Source organism: Lissotriton vulgaris, chromosome 6 (genome assembly GCF_964263255.1).
Source record: "Lissotriton vulgaris chromosome 6, aLisVul1.2, whole genome shotgun sequence".
In the NCBI taxonomy this organism is placed as follows: domain Eukaryota; kingdom Metazoa; phylum Chordata; class Amphibia; order Caudata; family Salamandridae; genus Lissotriton; species Lissotriton vulgaris.
In genome coordinates, this window is record NC_141694.1 from 1888291712 (window position 1) to 1888313988 (window position 22277).

Below are 22277 nucleotides of genomic sequence, written 5' to 3' on the forward strand. Positions count from 1 at the left end.
AGCCACCTGCTTTACTATTCTTAGGTGGCTGCGTAAAATCTTTTGGATCCTGCCTTCTGACACCCAGAGATCTGTTGTGACGGCGCTGGTGACCTCCAGATTGGACTACAGTAATGTGCTCTATCTGGGGGCAACCAGGGCGGTCATGCGCCGTCTCCAACTAGTCCAGAATGTCGCTGCTCGGCTTCTGTGTGGATGTCGGAAATATGATCCAATTTCCGAACGCATCAAACAACTCCATTAGCTCAACCTTGATAAACGAGTTAAATTTAAAACACTATGCTTTATGCATAAGATAAAGATTGAAGCTGCCCCCACCTATCTCCAATCTCTCGTTAAACCCTATGTTCCCACACGCTCCCTCCGTTCTTCCTCCCAACATTTTTTCTGTGTGCCTAAGTTTAGGCTCACCAGAGTGGGCGGTCGTTCCTTTTCTGTACTGGGACCCAGACTTTGGAATTCTCTTCCTTTAGACCTACGAGTGGAGCACTGCCATCTTCGCTTCCGCAAGGCCGTTAAGACCTGGCTTTTTGCTCAATAATTTCCCTTCGGAAAGCTGCAAAGCCTTTAAGTCCTGGCTTTTGCGCTTTAACTCCCTCTGGACTACTATGCTAAAATGTCAATCAGCGCCGGGAAACCCGCACGGGTAGCTGTTCGCGCTCTACAAGTCTAATAATAAATAAATAAATAATAAATAAATAAAATATGTAGTGCAAATAAGAACAACAATCTACTAACCTGGGGCATTCATATTTTAATGCTTATTTAAAGTTCCAACATATGTTTAATCAATTACATAACGACAAGCAAGGTGTTTTCTATTTCCTCTGAAACAGTAACACGGTGTACAAGACAAGGATACAGATGGAAGACAGACAGGTGGATCAGCTGGTATTTTCAAAAGTAAAACAGTCCTTGTGTCTGGCTCATCAAATACTCTTATCAGACACTAATGATGTGCTTCGGTCTCTGTATGATCCCTAAAGAGTGCCCCACCGCTAAGCAAGCTAGAAGGTATTGTCAGAGATGGGCTATGCAAATCTATCTTCAGAAGACCAAGGGTAGATCTTATCCAGGCACAGGTGTCTGTCTGCCACACGTGACCTGAAATGTACAGGGGGTTACCCAATAATGTGTGCTCACTCAAGGCTGTCTAATGTTCTGTGTCAAGGGGGTTTGATCAGCAAGATGCAGAGGAGTCAGCGAAGCACATCCTTCCCTCATCCGAAGAGTCCTTCTTGTAGTGGACTCTGGAAAAGCTTCTTGATGCGAGATCTGTCCGGTGCCTCCAGTGACAAGCACGAACGGAGCATGAGCTAGTCATGGATAAAGGGTGGTGCACGAGTGGATTCACCTAAGGAGCAAATGAAGAATAAAATCAATACAATTATGAATCTGTAAAGATATAAACAATCAAGCTAACCACCCTCCATTGTAACAACTATCCTCATCTACTTTCTACTTACTGTTCGCTCCTACAATGTATATGCACTGGAGTTTATAAAAAATATTTATTTGTATTTATTATTATTTTAAATAATTTAATTTAACATTATTTCCTATGGGGTTTTATTTTGAGTTCCTACTTGCATTGGTTTCTGTGAGGAGGAGGATGCAGTACCTGCAGTAGGCCATATCTGGTGTTTGACTTGTTACAGTTTCTTTTTGCAGTGGTATCATACACCCATATATTTGGCTCCACTTCCTCTTTCAGGAGGTTGAAATGTGTAAGTCTCAAAATCACTCATGTGTGCAAGGTTAACCTTGTGAATAGTGCCCATTGCGAGGTCATAAGCTTTGCATTTTGTGTATGGATTGTGTTCGGGCACAGCGGGGGTTTGTCGGCCTGCGCCCCACCACTGCGGGCTGCACCGCTCACTGAACACAGCGTTTGGCTACAGAGCTCGGCTCTGGCCAAGCCATTTTAGGTTTGTTTTTATTAGGGTTTGTGAATCTCAGTGTTGGGTTTGCAAACCCATGGCCAGCTTCAGAGCCAGGAACCGTGACTCCAGGGCAAGTTTCAGGAGCCTACGCTGAACCCTCCATTGTGGTCTTGGACATGATTCCGGGTCCACAAATCCTGCAAAGATGCTCTTTAGATGTTCTTGCTGCTGCCTGTTAATGTATTTATATTCATGAAAAAACACACAGTTAAAGGAAAAAGCCCCAAATGTGCCAGTTATTGTTTGCAACACACTATCCATGCCAAAATTCATTTAAAAACAATTTTTATTAGGTTGATAACACAAAAAGACATTGCATTAGTAAGTGACATATCAGTCATAATCGTCTGCATTCCACAAGGTAGGCACTAGTTAAGCCAAATTTCCATAGGAAAGACCATTGTCTCATTTGTATATAGTTCTTTGCAGCAGTGTCATTGTAATCCATGCTTGGATGCTGAAGAAAAGTCCCTCAACAACTACCCCCTCCCTAGCCCCAACCAGCCTCAGTCCCCCCAACCATTCCCCCCTCTCCTCCCTCCCGCAACTCACCCCACCCTCCCCCCCAGGCGTGTTGTAGTGTCTTCACCGGAATGTAAATTTGCCTATAACCCTGAGTGTGCCTAGCAATGGGACCAATGGATACAATGTGGTATTAAGCATCTCACTTACGGGAAGGGGTAGCAGTTTGCCATCCGGTCAAGATGAGGCTCCAGTAAGCACTTAGATATACTATAGTGGGCGCACCTTGAGTCTATTTGCTGGGGCCTCACCATCCCCATCCTCAGAGGGCGTAAGTTCCATGAACAGTCTTCCCCAGGCTCTCGCCCTCTCTAACGCCTGTTCACTACCCGTTCTGTGTGCAATTTGTAGCCGGACAGCACCCTTGCAGTCTGCCCACTTACGAAATTCAACTCTCCATTTATCTAAACTGGGGCCCTTTTTTGCTTTCCACTGGGAGGTTATGGTTCTCTTGGCTAGTAGGAAACCCAGTGTAGCCAGGAGACCCCGCTCATGGAAAGAAAAGCTCCTTCAACAGAATGGTGAGTCGCAGACACGTCAACTCCCCCCTCTTTCCAACCAACCCAGAATGACTGGAACTCAGACACAGAGCCGCGAGGTGGACGCCAAAGAGAAGACGACGAGGACGGCTCCTTTAAGTCGGAGTGGTCCGAGCCGGGAGCCTCGCCCTGGGATGACGTTGCGACCTGCCGGTTGGAGAAAAAGAAGGAAGCCCAAGACTTGGCGTGTGACGACACCGAGGAGGAAGTTCGTGAGTGCCGAGACCGTGAACCAAGAGAAGGAGGACGCGAAGCCGAGTGGAGAAGCAGAGAAGCCGAAGAAGAGGATACGCCTGGAGGCCAAGGTTTCCACGAGTCGCCCAGCCACACTCACGGAGGAGTGCGGCTCTCCCAGGTACAACAGAGGTTGTCGAGCTGGGTCGGGAGGCGGGGCGGGTCCGCGAAGAGTTAGTGCCGGTATTCTTTTCTTCCGAAGCACTCTCCCTGTGACTCCCAGCATCTTCTGTTTCCCCTCCTCCCTTCTTATTGCACCTCCCTCACGTTAGTGCACTCGAGATCAGTCGATTCGTAAATACCTTCACGAGAGCACCGGTGACTCCCTCACCCCCTGGGTTCCCTGGCAATCTAGTATACAGACGGCTACCTGATTGTACCCCTCTGTCTTTTGTCTCTCCCGCATATATTCTGGAGGGAAAATCCTGCCCATCAAGACCTGAAGCTCCAGCCATCCTACATTGGTCGAGTAGCCCACCAGGAGTTGCCCTCAGAAGCGGGTCCCGAACATCGAGGCCACAACGGATCCCACTGCTCATACTCGGGAAAGGCTATCTAAGAAAAAGAAGTCCTTTGTAAAAATAGAACCTTACCTACCTAGATCCAGTCTCAGGTCCCTTTCTCCGACCCCGCCACAACTGGTGTCAGAAGTGGGATCTCCCCCTTCCAGCTAATTCAACAACTTATCAAGGGACAGGAAAAGCTGGAGTGGGCCATCGAGGGCCAAATTACTTCGGCGCAGGCGGACCGAGAAGTGTTTAAAAGGGCTATGACTGTTCAGCTAGAAGGCCTACAGAAAGCAATTAAAGAACCAGGAGCCACTGGGGTTACAGAGAGACGACCCCCTATGCCTCACCCGTCTGGTGTAGCGCTACAAAAATACATAACGGGAGAAGACCCCGGTGATTTTCTTACCAACTTTGAAAGTCCTACAAGAGCGTGCGGGTGGCCCGAAGAGAAGTGGCTCTTTTTTTAGAACCCTTATTGACAGGGCCTGCCCAGGAGGCCTACCAAGTAGCTAACCCGACCGGGGACACTCCTTACAAGGATATCAAAATCCTGATCCTAGACCACCTTGGGCTAGATGAAGAAGCCTACAGGATGAGATTCCGGCGAGAAAAGGGAGTCCACGGTGAAAACCCCAAAGACATTGTTCTTTAGACTAAAAGCAGCTGCAGACAAATGGCTGCGTCCAGAAAGCCGAAGTAAGGAAGAAATAATGGACAGTATTTACCTCGAACAGTTTATGGAAGCCCTGCATTACGGTACGCAAAGATGGTTACGACAGCACTTAGGGCTCACCCCCGCCCAAGCTATAGAGATGGCTGTGAACTACTCAAGGGCTCAACCCCGAGCTTTGCCATGGGAGGTGGAAAAAACCAATCCTACACAAAAAACTGAAAAGATACCTAAACCGGAGTTGGAAGCAGCAAGACAACGTCCTTTCAAAATAGATGTCCCTCCTCTGAAAGTGCCCCAATGCTATGAGTGCGGTGAATGGGGCCATACCGCTCGCCTCTGCCCCAGAAGAAAACTCCCAGAGGAACCTATGGAGGTCGGTTACGTTCCTCGAGCCGTGATGTACACCATCGAGATGGGGACTTCCTTTTACGTATGTGTCACAGTGAATGAAAAAACCATAAAGGCCTTGCTAGATTCAGGTTGCAGGCAATCAGTTATACAGAATTCACTAGTCCTTTCAGGTCAGATCCTTCCCGGGCAAGTAGTGCATATAAGATGCGTCCATGGGGATGTAGAACCCTACCCAGTAGCGCTCGTAACTCTGTATCCCATGGGTAGGCCCCCCCTGCCAAGTAAAGGTAGGAGTTATCGAGTCACTCCCAGAAGACCTGATTATCGGGGTAGATAATCCCAACTTTATGACCATGTTTAAAAAAGAAATGAGGGAAGCCCCAAAAGGAAAGGAAAGCCTAGCCCCAGCCCTGCTGGCGTCTGAATCATGGGTTTTGGATAGAAACTTCAAATTTGCCCAAGCCAATGATGCATCCCTGTTTAATGCCTGGGAAATGGTTCATGTTGGTCAGTCCAGTCCTACTGTATCCTTCCCAAGATTCATCATCGAAAATGAGTTACTATATAGGGAGAGCAAAGCCCACGAACCAAAGCAGTTGTTGGTACCCAAACAGTTTAGAGAACAAGTTCTCTATTACGCCCACACGCATATAACGGTCGGACATTCAGGCTCAGAAAATACCCTACAGAACATTCTGAAAAATTTCTACTGGCCTGGTATTTATAAAGAGGCCTCTGAGTTTTGTAAAACATGTGAGGTGTGTCAAAAACAAAACTTAAGCAAACCCCAGCAGTACCCCTACAGCCCCTTCCTATCATAGGGACTCCGTTTGAAAGGGTGGGAATGGACCTGATTGGGCCACTTCCTAGAACAGCTAAAGGGAACATATATGCACTGGTGATAGTTGACTATACCACGCGGTTTCCTGAAGCTTTCGCCACCAAGAACATAGCGTAAAAATTCATAGAGTTGTTTTTCCGGGTGGGGTTCCCGAAAGAAATACTAACAGACCAGGGAACCCCATTTGTTTCTCGTCTCATGCAAGAAGTATGTAAAATCCTAAACATCCAACAAATTAGGACCTCGGCCTACCATCCCCAGACAGATGGTCTGGTCGAAAGTTATAACCACTCCTTAAAAACCACCCTGCACAAGATGCTGACTTTAGAAAATAAGGAATGGGATTTTCTATTGCCTTTGGCCTTGTATATACTCAGAGCGCAAACCCAAAGCAGTACGGGGTATTCTACTTTCGAGCTTTTATACGGGAGACAGCCAAGAACCTTGTTAGAGATAACAAGGGAGGCCTGTGAAAGTGAGGATAGTGCGGAACAGAGGTCAATACTGGAATACACACAAATGTTAAGAAGCAAGTTGGGAAAGTTGAGAGACTTGGCGTACTCCAACTTAGAGAAAAGTCAACAAAAACAAGCCGAATATTACAACAGTGGAAAGAAGTGGAGACGTATGAAAAAGGGAGACTGGGCATTGGTTCTGTTGCTCTCCTCTGGTAAGAAGTTTCACAAAGAGTGGATGGGACCCTAGCAGGTCATAGAAACCTTGGGCAACACCACCTATAGAATAAAAATATTGCCATCAAGAACCCAATGTTTTCACATCAACCTTCTTAAAAAGTGGTTGGGTTCCCTCCCAAAACCAGCCCAGTTTGGTTTGCCAATGACGGGAGTAACCTCTACCCTAAATCAATTACCCGTGAACTTGAGTTAACACCTGAAATGAAAGGAGAACTCCAGACGGCCCTTCAAGCTTTCGCCCCTATGTTCTCAGACCAACCAGGCCGTACCAACCTCATAGAGCATCGGATTGAAACAAAGGAAGGCGCACAAGTCAAATTAGGACCCTACCGAATACACGCGGCCAGGAGACAAGACGTTAGATAAGAGGTACAGGATTTGTTAAAATTGGGAGTGATACGCCCATCCCGAAGTAGTTGGTCATCCCCTATTGTCATGATTCCAAAGCCCAATGGTTATTCCAGGTTCTGCATGGACTTCCGGGCCTTGAATGCCATATCCTCCTGTGATGCATACCCTATACCCCGGGTGGATGAATTGATCGAGAAAATCGGAGAGGCCAGATATATAACAGCGCTAGACCTAACAAAAGGATACTGGCAGGTGCCTCGCCGTGAAGAAGACAAGTGTAAAAAAGCCTTTCCCACTGATGATGGACTCTATGAGTTTAATGTACTGCCGTTTGGGTTCCATGGAGCCCCAGCAACCTTCCAGAGGTTGATGAATGAGATCCTACGTCCGTATGCGAAGTATTGTTCCGTATACCTAGACGACATTATGATTTTCAGTGCCTCCTGGCCCGAACATATTGAACACCTCCAAAACATTCTGACAGCTCTGAAAACAGCAGGTCTGCATGTCAATGCAAAGAAATCAAGGGCCGCGTTCTCTAGAGTGAAATACCTCGGATACATGCTAGGGGACTGAGTCATTGCGCCTCAAGAAGAGAAGGTTAAGACAATAGTAAACACCCCTTTTCCCTCCTCAAAAAGGAGTTAAGAGCTTTTTTAGGGATGATCGGATATTACAGAAGGTTTTTACCTAACTTTGCAGAGACAGCTTACCCCTTAACTGATCTCCTTTAAAAAACCACCAGTAAGGCACAGAGACAACACCTCTCGGAGTCCAACAGACGGGCATTCACCCAACTAAAAAAGGCCATTACTACAAGTGCAGTACTGATATCCCCGAATTTTGATGAACCCTTTTTCTTAGCCACAGATGCCTCAGATACCGGCTTGGGAGCTGTGCTTTCTCAGATAGGTACATACAGATTAGAACACCCAATACTCTATATAAGTCGAAAGCTGCACCCTCGCGAAACCAAATACCCAACCATAGAAAGGGAATGTCTAGCGATACGTTGGGCTGTGGACACGTTAAAGTATTATTTGGAAAGGAAACCTTTTGTCCTGTATACAGATCATGCTCCACTACAGTGGATGTACAGGAACAAATCCCGGAACCCTAGAATTCTTAGGTGGTTTTTATTCTTACAACCCAATTCCCTGATCATTAAGCATAAGAAAGGAAAAGAAAATGGTAACGCAGACTTTCTGTCCCGCTCTTCTTTTCTCTTCGATCAGGAGAAACCAGGGGGGGAGGTATGTAGCTGGGAGACCCCGCTCATGGAAAGAAAAGCTCCTTCAACGGGATGGTGGGTCGCTGACACGTCAACTCTCCCCTCTTTCCAACTAACCCAGAATGACTGGAACTCAGACACGGAGCCGCGAGGTGGACGCCAAAGAGAAGATTACGAGGACGTCTCTTTTAAGTGGGAGTGGTCTGAGCTGGGAGCCTTGCCCTGGGATGACGTTGCGACCTGCCGGTTGGAGAAAAAGGAGGAAACCCAAGACTCGGAGTGTGACGACACCGAGGAGGAAGTTTGTGAGTGCCAAGACCGTGAACCAAGAGAAGGAGGACGTGAAGCCGAGCGGTAAAGCAGAGAAGCCGAAGAAGAGGATACGCCTGGAGGCCAAGGTTTCCACGAGTCGCCCAGCCACACTCACGGAGGAGTGCGGCTCTCCCAGGTACAACAGAGGTTGTCGAGCTGGGTCGGGAGGCGGGGCGGGTCCGCGAAGAGTTAGTGCCGGTATTCTTTTCTTCCGAAGCACTCTCCCTGTGACTCCCAGCATCTTCTGTTTCCCCTCCTCCCTTCTTATTGCACCTCCCTCACGTTAGTGCACTCGAGATCAGTCGATTCGTAAATACCTTCACGAGAGCACCGGTGACTCCCTCACCCCCTGGGTTCCCTGGCAATCTAGTATACAGACGGCTACCTGATTGTACCCCTCTGTCTTTTGTCTCTCCCGCATATATTCTGGAGGGAAAATCCTGCCCATCAAGACCTGAAGCTCCAGCCATCCTACATTGGTCGAGTAGCCCACCAGGAGTTGCCCTCAGAAGCGGGTCCCGAACATCGAGGCCACAACGGATCCCACTGCTCATACTCGGGAAAGGCTATCTAAGAAAAAGAAGTCCTTTGTAAAAATAGAACCTTACCTACCTAGATCCAGTCTCAGGTCCCTTTCTCCGACCCCGCCACAACTGGTGTCAGAAGTGGGATCTCCCCCTTCCAGCTAATTCAACAACTTATCAAGGGACAGGAAAAGCTGGAGTGGGCCATCGAGTGCCAAATTACTTCGGCGCAGGCGGACCGAGAAGTGTTTAAAAGGGCTATGACTGTTCAGCTAGAAGGCCTACAGAAAGCAATTAAAGAACCAGGAGCCACTGGGGTTACAGAGAGACGACCCCCTATGCCTCACCCGTCTGGTGTAGCGCTACAAAAATACATAACGGGAGAAGACCCCGGTGATTTTCTTACCAACTTTGAAAGGGCTGCAAGAGCGTGCGGGTGGCCCGAAGAGAAGTGGCTCTTTTTTTAGAACCCTTATTGACAGGGCCTGCCCAGGAGGCCTACCAAGTAGCTAACCCGACCGGGGACACTCCTTACAAGGATATCAAAATCCTGATCCTAGACCACCTTGGGCTAGATGAAGAAGCCTACAGGATGAGATTCCGGCGAGAAAAGGGAGTCCACGGTGAAAACCCCAAAGACATTGTTCTTTAGACTAAAAGCAGCTGCAGACAAATGGCTGCGTCCAGAAAGCCGAAGTAAGGAAGAAATAATGGACAGTATTTACCTCGAACAGTTTATGGAAGCCCTGCATTACGGTACGCAAAGATGGTTACGACAGCACTTAGGGCTCACCCCCGCCCAAGCTATAGAGATGGCTGTGAACTACTCAAGGGCTCAACCCCGAGCTTTGCCATGGGAGGTGGAAAAAACCAATCCTACACAAAAAACTGAAAAGATACCTAAACCGGAGTTGGAAGCAGCAAGACAACGTCCTTTCAAAATAGATGTCCCTCCTCTGAAAGTGCCCCAATGCTATGAGTGCGGTGAATGGGGCCATACCGCTCGCCTCTGCCCCAGAAGAAAACTCCCAGAGGAACCTATGGAGGTCGGTTACGTTCCTCGAGCCGTGATGTACACCATCGAGATGGGGACTTCCTTTTACGTATGTGTCACAGTGAATGAAAAAACCATAAAGGCCTTGCTAGATTCAGGTTGCAGGCAATCAGTTATACAGAATTCACTAGTCCTTTCAGGTCAGATCCTTCCCGGGCAAGTAGTACATATAAGATGCGTCCATGGGGATGTAGAACCCTACCCAGTAGCGCTCGTAACTCTGTATCCCATGGGTAGGCCCCCCCTGCCAAGTAAAGGTAGGAGTTATCGAGTCACTCCCAGAAGACCTGATTATCGGGGTAGATAATCCCAACTTTATGACCATGTTTAAAAAAGAAATGAGGGAAGCCCCAAAAGGAAAGGAAAGCCTAGCCCCAGCCCTGCTGGCGTCTGAATCATGGGTTTTGGATAGAAACTTCAAATTTGCCCAAGCCAATGATGCATCCCTGTTTAATGCCTGGGAAATGGTTCATGTTGGTCAGTCCAGTCCTACTGTATCCTTCCCAAGATTCATCATCGAAAATGAGTTACTATATAGGGAGAGCAAAGCCCACGAACCAAAGCAGTTGTTGGTACCCAAACAGTTTAGAGAACAAGTTCTCTATTACGCCCACACGCATATAACGGTCGGACATTCAGGCTCAGAAAATACCCTACAGAACATTCTGAAAAATTTCTACTGGCCTGGTATTTATAAAGAGGCCTCTGAGTTTTGTAAAACATGTGAGGTGTGTCAAAAACAAAACTTAAGCAAACCCCAGCAGTACCCCTACAGCCCCTTCCTATCATAGGGACTCCGTTTGAAAGGGTGGGAATGGACCTGATTGGGCCACTTCCTAGAACAGCTAAAGGGAACATATATGCACTGGTGATAGTTGACTATACCACACGGTTTCCTGAAGCTTTCGCCCCCAAGAACATAGCGTAAAAATTCATAGAGTTGTTTTTCCGGGTGGGGTTCCCGAAAGAAATACTAACAGACCAGGGAACCCCATTTGTTTCTCGTCTCATGCAAGAAGTATGTAAAATCCTAAACATCCAACAAATTAGGACCTCGGCCTACCATCCCCAGACAGATGGTCTGGTCGAAAGTTATAACCACTCCTTAAAAACCACCCTGCACAAGATGCTGACTTTAGAAAATAAGGAATGGGATTTTCTATTGCCTTTGGCCTTGTATATACTCAGAGCGCAAACCCAAAGCAGTACGGGGTATTCTACTTTCGAGCTTTTATACGGGAGACAGCCAAGAACCTTGTTAGAGATAACAAGGGAGGCCTGTGAAAGTGAGGATAGTGCGGAACAGAGGTCAATACTGGAATACACACAAATGTTAAGAAGCAAGTTGGGAAAGTTGAGAGACTTGGCGTACTCCAACTTAGAGAAAAGTCAACAAAAACAAGCCGAATATTACACCAGTGGAAAGAAGTGGAGACGTATGAAAAAGGGAGACTGGGCATTGGTTCTGTTGCTCTCCTCTGGTAAGAAGTTTCACAAAGAGTGGATGGGACCCTAGCAGGTCATAGAAACCTTGGGCAACACCACCTATAGAATAAAAATATTGCCATCAAGAACCCAATGTTTTCACATCAACCTTCTTAAAAAGTGGTTGGGTCCCCTCCCAAAACCAGCCCAGTTTGGTTTGCCAATGACGGGAGTAACCTCTACCCTAAATCAATTACCCGTGAACTTGAGTTAACACCTGAAATGAAAGGAGAACTCCAGACGGCCCTTCAAGCTTTCGCCCCTATGTTCTCAGACCAACCAGGCCGTACCAACCTCATAGAGCATCGGATTGAAACAAAGGAAGGCGCACAAGTCAAATTAGGACCCTACCGAATACACGCGGCCAGGAGACAAGACGTTAGATAAGAGGTACAGGATTTGTTAAAATTGGGAGTGATACGCCCATCCCGAAGTAGTTGGTCATCCCCTATTGTCATGATTCCAAAGCCCAATGGTTATTCCAGGTTCTGCATGGACTTCCGGGCCTTGAATGCCATATCCTCCTGTGATGCATACCCTATACCCCGGGTGGATGAATTGATCGAGAAAATCGGAGAGGCCAGATATATAACAGCGCTAGACCTAACAAAAGGATACTGGCAGGTGCCTCGCCGTGAAGAAGACAAGTGTAAAAAAGCCTTTCCCACTGATGATGGACTCTATGAGTTTAATGTACTGCCGTTTGGGTTCCATGGAGCCCCAGCAACCTTCCAGAGGTTGATGAATGAGATCCTACGTCCGTATGCGAAGTATTGTTCCGTATACCTAGACGACATTATGATTTTCAGTGCCTCCTGGCCCGAACATATTGAACACCTCCAAAACATTCTGACAGCTCTGAAAACAGCAGGTCTGCATGTCAATGCAAAAAAATCAAGGGCCGCGTTCTCTAGAGTGAAATACCTCGGATACATGCTAGGGGACTGAGTCATTGCGCCTCAAGAAGAGAAGGTTAAGACAATAGTAAACACCCCTTTTCCCTCCTCAAAAAGGAGTTAAGAGCTTTTTTAGGGATGATCGGATATTACAGAAGGTTTTTACCTAACTTTGCAGAGACAGCTTACCCCTTAACTGATCTCCTTTAAAAAACCACCAGTAAGGCACAGATACAACACCTCTCGGAGTCCAACAGACGGGCTTCACCCAACTAAAAAAGGCCATTACTACAAGTGCAGTACTGATATCCCCGAATTTTGATGAACCCTTTTTCTTAGCCACAGATGCCTCAGATACCGGCTTGGGAGCTGTGCTTTCTCAGATAGGTACATACAGATTAGAACACCCAATACTCTATATAAGTCGAAAGCTGCACCCTCGCGAAACCAAATACCCAACCATAGAAAGGGAATGTCTAGCGATACGTTGGGCTGTGGACACGTTAAAGTATTATTTGGAAAGGAAACCTTTTGTCCTGTATACAGATCATGCTCCACTACAGTGGATGTACAGGAACGAATCCCGGAACCCTAGAATTCTTAGGTGGTTTTTATTCTTACAACCCAATTCCCTGATCATTAAGCATAAGAAAGGAAAAGAAAATGGTAACGCAGACTTTCTGTCCCGCTCTTCTTTTCTCTTCGATCGGGAGAAACCAGGGGGGGAGGTATGTAGCTGGGAGACCCCGCTCATGGAAAGAAAAGCTCCTTCAACGGGATGGTGGGTCGCTGACACGTCAACTCTCCCCTCTTTCCAACTAACCCAGAATGACTGGAACTCAGACACGGAGCCGCGAGGTGGACGCCAAAGAGAAGATTACGAGGACGTCTCTTTTAAGTGGGAGTGGTCTGAGCTGGGAGCCTTGCCCTGGGATGACGTTGCGACCTGCCGGTTGGAGAAAAAGGAGGAAACCCAAGACTCGGAGTGTGACGACACCGAGGAGGAAGTTTGTGAGTGCCAAGACCGTGAACCAAGAGAAGGAGGACGTGAAGCCGAGCGGTAAAGCAGAGAAGCTGAAGAAGAGGATACGCCTGGAGGCAAACGTTTCCATGAGTTGCCCAGCCACACTCACAGAGGAGTGTGGCTCTCCCAGGTAAGATGCATGTTGTCGAGCTGGGTAGGGAGGCAGGGCGGGTCCACGAAGAGTTAGTGCCGGTATTTTTTTCTTCCGAAGCACTCTCCCCGTGACTCCCCGCATCTTTTGTTCCCCAATCCCTTCCTATTGCACCTCCATCACGTTAGTGCACTCGAGATCAGTCGATTTGTAAATACCTTCACGAGAGCACCGGTGACTCCCTCACCCCCTGCGTTTCCTGGCAATCTAGTATACAGACGGCTACCTGATTGTACCCCTCTGTGTTTTGTCTCTCCCGCATATATTCCGGAGGGAAAATCCTGCCCATCAAGACCTGAAGCTCCTGCCATCGTACATTGGTCGAGTAGCCCACCAGGAGTTGCCCTCAGAAGCAGGTATCAGTGTGGACATGTGAGGAAGCAGCCGAGTTGCCAGTATCTTCTCAGGATTTCATAATCCAAGTTGAGCATGGATAGCGGGTGGTAAGCCATTCTATCCCAAGGTTGTTTGCCCAGCTTTAATAAAGGAATAATGATCGCCTCCCTGGTGGAGTCAGGCAACCTACCTAACTTCTTGGCTTCATTATATAGGCACGCCAGGCGAGGGGCAAGGAGGTCGATGTAAGTGAGATAGAATTCTACTGGGAAGCCATTCGAACCTGGAGTTTTATTACGGGCCATACTTTTGATGGCTACCCGCACTTCTCGCACCTCAATGTTCCGCCCCAACAGTTTTGCATCTTCGTCCCCCAGTTGTGGCAAGTTCAGTCCCCCCGTAAAGCTCTGCAAATCTTCCTCAGACGGGAGCACACGGCTAAGATATAGCTCTGTGTAGTAGTCAAAAAACAGCTCATTTATCCCTTGTTGATCAAAACGGGCCACTCCCATCTGGTCCCTCAACTCCAGTATGACTAAGCCGTGACGAGCCGGATTAGCCAACCAGGCCAAAAGGGCCCCTGATTCATCTCGCTCTGAGTGCGCCCGTGTGATATAGGCTTTATAATCAAAACACCGCAGACGTTCTACATTCGCTGCCACTGCTTCTTTTGCTTCTAATAATTCATCCTGCTTAACCGTATTTTCAGGGCACTCCTTCTCAAGGGTGCGCAAGCTGTCATCATCCCTTTGAATGTCTTGTAGGAGGCCATTCCGAGTCCCAGCCACCGCCGAAATACATCTCCCACGCAGGACCGTTTTATAGGCGTCCCATTCAACAGTCACATCCCCCTCATTAAACTGAAAATATTCTTCAATGGCCGTGGCTATAGTGGTACGGAAGACTTGATCTTCAAGCGCGTCCGGAAGCAATCTCCAAGCAGGGATTCTGGGGCACAGCTGCGACCATGCCAACGGATGTATGTCGTTACAACGCATACTTTTACAACGCATACCTTTACAACGCATGTTTTACACAGCAACATCCATTACAACGCATTCCATTACAACGCATGCCATTGCAACAAATTCTTTGAAACTACCTTTATAACGCATTCCACTACAACGGATACTACATTTACAACGCATACCATTACAACGCATACCATTACATTGCATGTATGGTAAGTATTGGATAGTGTAGGGGTAAAAATTACTATTCTAACTCCAGGGGGTGCAACAGTAGGGTAAGTGTTGGATAGTGTAGGGGTAAAATGTACTATTCTAACTCCAGGGGGTGCAACAGTAGGGTAAGTATTGGATAGTGTAGGGGTAAAAATTACTAATCTAACTCCAGGGGGTGCAACAGTAGGGTAAGTGTTGGATAGTATAGGTATGCGTTGTAATGGTGTGCGTTGTAATGACTGTGTTGTAATGACATGTGTTGTAGTGGTATGCGTTGTAGTGACATGCGTTGTAATGGTTGCGTTGTAATGGCATGCGTTGTAATGGATTTTGCGTTGTAAAAGTTTCTTTGTAAAGGTAGTGCGTTGTAAAAGTTGTGTTGTAAGTGTTGTTTCCCCATCTCAACTGGGCTAGCAACGGATTGTGGTCAGAGATAGTTCTAGTGAGATACTCGCTACTGCAAATACCTCCGTGCACATCTGGGGAGCAAAGGAATGCGTCTAGATGGACGTGTAATTCGTGCAGGGCAGAAAAAAGGAGTAATCCTTAACCAATGGATCTTGGGCCCGCCAAGTGTTCACTAAACCCCAAGTCTGCTGCCAGGTAGAACGCGCCATAGCGAGTTTATGTGCGGGTGCATTCGGGAGGGGGGGTGTGAGCGATCTAGGTCAATATCTGTGATACAATTAAAATCGCCCCCAAGTAACAGCGACCCTGCAAGGACTGTCACTAGCTTGTGTGATAGAAGAGAGAAAAAGGTGGGTTGGTCCACATTAGGTGCATACAGACATCCCAGTGTTAAGTCTCTACCATCTAGTTAACCCTGGATCACCACATATCTGCCCTCTGGGTCAATCAATTGTGTTGTGCATTGGAAGGGAACCCCAGCTCTAACCCAAATTAATACCCCCCTCGCCTACGAATTAGGAATGAGTGTATCTTGTGTCACCGATTCATAGCATGCATACCCCGTACGTTCCATGTGAGACATGTGTAGCCTAATGCGGGTCCCATTGCTGACAAAGACATAGACAATGTTCCATTACTTCCACCTCCATGACATGCCCGGGTCCCCGAACCAAACCCCATAATCAAAACATTCCCAACTCCCTCTCCCCAGGACAGGCCCCCAACGAGGCAACCCCATACAAACAAAGAAAATGCGCTTACAAAATCTACACAGTTAAGGCTGCTTGGAACGTCAACCCAATGATTCCAGATATCCTCTCAACCCCCTCCAACCTCCCATAGTTCAATATCTCTATCCAGGCCCCCCCATGGCGTGCTCAGGCAGTCCGCCCCCATACAGGTAAAAGGTCCGAAGGCCCAGTAAGCAGCGCAGATACATCGTGAATTCAGTCACATTGTTAATGCTGCTCTTTCAGCCAAATACCCCATCCTCTGTTTACGGGGTAACCTCTGGCAGATCGGCTTCCGAGAGTCCATGGCCACTGCTTGAACTGGGGCTTTCTTCTCCACTCTTCGTGCGTTCCGAATTGTTACTGGCTGGACTAAGATCTCCGTGGCTGATGGCCGCCACCGCCAATACTGCCTTGTCCCGCTCCTGGTGCCAGTTCATGGGAGAGACTTGCCGTTGCGTCGGTAGTGTAGCAGGGGAGCGATTGCGAGGCAAGGCCGCAGGTGGTGAACGCGCGCCACGCTCCCCCGGGTTTCCAGCCAGTCCCAGGCGGCCGGCGGTGTGAGGAAAAAGTGCATACCTCTGTCAGCAGACACTCGTATCCGGGCCGGGAACAGCATTGCGTAAGGTAGATTTAGTTGTCGCAATTTCCGCTTCACTGTTAAGAAAGAGGCTCTTGGGCCCTGCACTTCTCTGCTGTAGTCCGGGAAGATCATTACTTTGCTGTTCCCAATTCGCAAATTCTGTAGTTCCCTGGCCCTCTGCAGAACATAGTCCCAGTCACGGTAATGTAGAAGTCTCACCACCATCGGGCGCGGTGGGGCCCCAGGCTTTGGTGGGCGAGCCGGAACTCTGTGCGCGCGCTCCAGCACGTAAAATGGAGAGAGGCCCTCCCACGCCACCTACGCTTTTATCCATGTCTCCAAAAATTGAACAGCATCGGATCCCTCCTCACGCTCCGGGTCTCCCATTATGCGGAGATTATTGCATCTGGAGCGCCCTTCGCTGTCTTCCGCTCTCACCTCCAATACGTGGACCTTCTGCACCACCTTGTTCAGCATCTACCGTAAGGCAGCGACCGTGTCCGGAATGTCCTTCATGGTTGTCTCGTTAGACGCCACTCGCTCCTTGAGTTTCCGGTGGTCATCCTTTAGCAGGGAAAGGACCGAGCCGATGGAATCCATTCTCTTCTCCAGAGCCTCCCTCGAGGCCATGATGGCCTGCATGATGTCACCCAAGGAGGGGTCCCGCGGCTGTGTGGATACCCTACCTCAAGATGCAGATTCCCTGTCTTCCATGTTGTGACCCGGGTCCTCGAACTGCAGTACCTCAAAACCCTTCTTCCTGGACACTCTTCCCATTCTTAGGATCACCAGCAGTAGTAGTTGCCCAGTCCCACAGAGTCTATGCACTCACTTCTCCTGAGGTGGTCCATGCCAAAATTCATATTAGTGAATGAAGCCTTTATTGCCCACCCATGTATCTTTACGTCTCTTTGACAGATCTGCTCAGAATTTGATTTAACAGGAAGCTCAACATTTTGTGTGAATTCCTCAAACTCTGACAAATGTATACTTTTAATACTTTTCAGATCCCTTAAACATGGTAAGTCGTTGCCACAGTTTGTGTCAATCTAAGAAGTAGTGCAAACATGATTAGTAAATATAAACATATTTAACCCTCCCCCCACCCTTCCTTTCACTCTCCATCCATTGGATATGCACATAGCTTGAGATAACCTGAACTACTGGCCCTGGTGCACCTTGCTAACTGCTTAATACTTATAATGCAGATTCATCAAACAGAACCAAAGTTATAAGCAAATCCGAATTCTATTGACGTCCTCTTTAACTCCGCCCCTGTCTTTGAGGAGGTGACTCAGTACATGATATACCGATAGAACCCACAGCCCTCCAAGCCTTTGCCAAGTGTTGTCAAGAGTTGTCACACAGCACTGGTTTAATTAGCACTTTTGTGCCCCCTTTTTACCTGCTCACAGTGAAGTTGCACAAAGTTGAATATACAGGGTACTCTCCACATACCATGTGTCTGTCAGATTTTATGCATCAACAAAAAAACCAAGAGGAGGACAGACAACTGCCCCCGCCTCCCCAGCTGGATCGACACACAACCTGAGATTCCTGCAGCTGCAAGGAAATGTAAGCTGTCTCCCTTCCCTCCAGCCTCCCCTCCCCTCTCCTGGATGGATTGACACAAAACCTGACAAAGCAGCAGAACACCGACTCCCTCGAGCATCTGCACACATCTGTGCTCCCATGTCACACAGGGTCAGTGTTATTATAACATCAGCACTTGCCTCTCCCCTTTTCTACCAGCCTTTCCCCTCTGGTGGATGTGCCTGAAGTTGAAAATACAAAGAGGGCTCTCCAAGGATGAAGTGTCTGCCATATGTTGTCGCAGGGTTTCCGTTCTCTCACAGAACTGTGCACAGAGATCTAGAACCTGGGTGAGTTAGGGTGACCCACAACTCACCTTTGTTTCAGAAATCCCCTTACCAAGCTAGCTACAGTGTCTCATCGGTAGTAATAACTTACCAATGACTTAGACAATCCAGAACATGAACTTAGAATACCTCAGGTATCGTGGAACACATGAACACTCTTTCGTTATATTATCATTCCAAACCGAAACTGGGAGGCAAAGAATACACATGCAAGTTTGAAATGTTTATTTTTCAATGCAGCATTCTCAAACGCAGTATCTTGTATAATATCAATATACATATTATAAAAATCAGAGTCAGCAGCATAGTCACTAATCCATAGTAAGCAAAAGGTGATAGCATTTTATGATGCAAAAATCTATAGAATTCTGTATCATCTATATTTTGCGCACCCTAATTAGCATATTATATTATATCTAAGAAGGTCTCATCTGGGTTCTTAGCAGGGCGGACCCATACCTCTAATTCTCAGTAGGAGGAGATCACATCAACAGCTACCAGCTCTCAGCATGCTCAGCATCAAGTGTGTTGATTCATTCCCTGTAACTGTATCTTAAACCCACGTAGAGCCAAATGTTGGCACAAACATTATTTGTGTTATGACTAACGTGGTGCGAGGATCAGGCCTGCAGCAACCTTGTGTTAGGTTATTCTGAGAGTGTGCAGTTCTCAGTGTGCAGACAGTTGTACCAAGTGTACCAAGCACGACTGATACCAGTGCAATAACATATTATTCTCAAATAAATCACATCTTTCGTCTAGGTTAAAAGCTACAATAACAATTAGGTGTCGTGTGCAAACTGAAGCAGAAAGAAAATATGGCGTTTAAACATTTAATAAGCACATGCTAACTTAACACAATATATAGAAACGTAGTAACCATATGACACCCCCCCAATGATCCGAGGACTGTTAAAAGAGAAAAATATAAGCCAATACTCTATGAGAGGCTAGACATGAAAGCAGAGTTCAATGATATTGAGCCAAGCTAAATGTATGTAAATGTATGTAAAACTTAAAAACACAAAAATGTATGTATGAATGCCTATAGTGGCCACACAAAATATAAAAAGTCGAACTTGAGGCCTACTTTCAATTAATAGGCCTAGAACATATGAAAAAATCGAATGTTCGTATTGAAAAAGGCACCATTCAGAATTACTAAAAAGTCACGTGCCATAATGATGGAAGTGTTCAGAGTCACTCATCGTTGAATGAATATGCAAAATAGGTAGCTACAGCTTCCAACATGAAATCACTGCCATCATCCGAAAACAGTTCAGCCATCCAATTAAGCAATGGGAAAGAACATACGTGCTCCTCCAACACCGATTCCTCTAGCAACATCAGAGGACAACTCAGTGGGTTCTCGAGAACGCTCGGTGCCAGAAAGTCATGCGCCGCTGCGAATATGTCCCACTGACCCATTAGTCCATGCATCGCTGCCACAGCCATAACCCTTTCGCCAGAACAGACCAACTCGTGAGCCACTACGGGGTACATCAGCTGATCAAAGTTGACGTCAGGAGAAGTCGGTAAACAGAGACACAAATCAATGGCCCAGTCGAAATCACAGCTCAGGCAATGAAACACAGGCTGGACACAGGTGAAATAGGAAAATCTGAAGGATAATCCAAAAGCTGTGCTTAATGTCGCAAGCGGCAAGGATCCATAATAATCAAGCATCCGGTTGCGAAACTGCATCAGTAGGGGCTGAGCGTTTCCTTGCGCAGGATGGGCATCCATGTTTTATAAAATAAAATATCACCAGAACGCCTGCAGCCAAAGCCAGCAAAACAGGAAATCCGCCAAACAGGCTAGCGAATATAGAATGAAAGAACGCAGGGATAATACCAAATACTTTTTCAAATGTAGTCACGAGACCACTGCTAACCATTTTAAAAAAATGAGCCAGGCTCATTGTGGAGGAGGCATTGAAGATTTGATGAACCAGCTCGCAGAAATGAAACGGCAAATCAGTACTTAAAAGTGCTTGTACTTCTGTGCGTGTGTTTGCTATGTGAAGGACATAGGTTTTGCGGGCAGAGCTCAGGGCCACCTGCTTTTGAGACAATAGGGCTCTTATACGGCCTAAACCATTGAACTCAGCTCTCAAGGTTGGTATTCTTGGCCAAATTAAAACTTCTGAATTCCCATGCGTGGGTGGGTACAACACATTCTTGCAGCAAACCACCCTTTCTGACACGGTAACCACATAAGCGATACCAGCCTCTAACCCACAACAAAACTCGTTATTCAAAAGTAAATATCTTCCGTTGGACAACAAAGTGAACGTGGGAACTATCGCAGGAACTGGTGTCCCTTTCAAAACACAGGCCAAATTAGGTTTGTCCTGATTACAAGAACCATGCAACTGGATGTGTCTGCATATTAGTGAGCGGTCAGGCGACTGTGTACATTCTTCACCATTCAGATTCACTTCATTTCCCTCCTTAAGGCATCTGTAAGTGTATGGTAAAGACCATGTCTCATGGAGGAAAGCGCTGCCTAATGGTTCATATCGCCCAATGGCTATATATTTCATACAATTTGTAAATTTATACAAAGCAAAAGGTAATGTTATAACACCATGGATAAGCCATGTCGCAGCAGTCACCTCAGCCACAGAAAATGGTAGGGATTCTAATCTTTCAATATGTAACATAGAAAACATTGCATCTCTCATTGATAGCATGCGCTGTTTTTCAGTCAGATTAAATGGGGCAAATAATGATGAGACGTTCATAAAATTCCATGGCACTCGACCAGACTTAAGAGTCTGTAGTGTCCACGCAAACTGCATCACAGAACGCAATTGATTTTGACCATGATATAACACGGACACTTCATCATGTACAATGTCAACAACAGAAGACACAATATTGTTTAACGTGTAAATTCGGGAAGAAAGCGTGTTAATGCTGTTATCAACAACTGCAAGCACCTTCTCTAAATTTGCTTGATCAATAGCTCTCAGGCGTTTAGCAGCCTCAACCTGGGTAACTTTCCAAATTTCATTGTAAATCGCATATAGCCATCGTTTAGATCTACCTTTAGCTGGGCCTTTTATAAAATCGTTCAAATCCACATTATCATTTAACAGAGATAGATGTAGTTTAACTGCAGCTAATGTGGAATGTTGTAACCAATTCTGACACAGCTTCCCCACAGAATAAGTCGTGACAGTATAGTCTTCTTCAAAACGGGGATCGAGTCTGACTTTTGTGAACCCTTTAGCCAAACCCAGAAAACGGCGTTGGCAAGAATCAGCACTCCTATGCCACACCAGCCAACCCTTGGAATCCAAACTGGAAATGTTAAAGGATGAATTGTGTAAAAGAGTTTGCAACTCATGAATGGACAAATCAGTAGAATTACCCCAACCTATATATTCCTCTAAATCTGGGATGGTCGGTGTATTTAATTTTTTAGAAGTAGCCAATCCAAAGCATGTTGTTTGGAAAATGGATGAATTTAAAAACAACATGTGATTCGGGATGAGACATGGACGGTGCAAAGCCTCAGTGCCTTGTACCTGCCAATCTTTGGTACCCCAAACCGATTTAAGGTCAATTGTTCCTTTCCAAAACTCGTAGCCATCTACAGCCAACCTGTCTAGAAAGGACTTCGAATACAGCAATTTTGTATCGGTAAGTCTAACTTTGGACATGGACTTTTGTGTCATTTTAAAATAAAATGACTCGGGATTAGATTGATTAAAGTCTGTAAAATAGGTGTATTTTTTCAGAAACGTATTGGAACTGCCCCCAAATGGAGTAGGGCAATGTTCCCATTGTGTATAATTTACAGCAACCCTCCT

General features: G+C 46.7%; 1 long non-coding RNA gene across 1 annotated transcript in view; it reads right to left on the reverse strand.

Annotated features, from left to right (window-relative positions):
- Nucleotides 1-734: 734 nt before the first annotated feature.
- Nucleotides 735-22277, reverse strand: part of LOC147709783 (uncharacterized) — a 38501-nt gene continuing 16958 nt past the window's right edge. Inside the window, exon 3 of the long non-coding RNA XR_015296731.1 lies at nt 735-1354. This is a non-coding gene — a long non-coding RNA (uncharacterized LOC147709783). The remainder of the gene's footprint in view (nt 1355-22277) is intronic.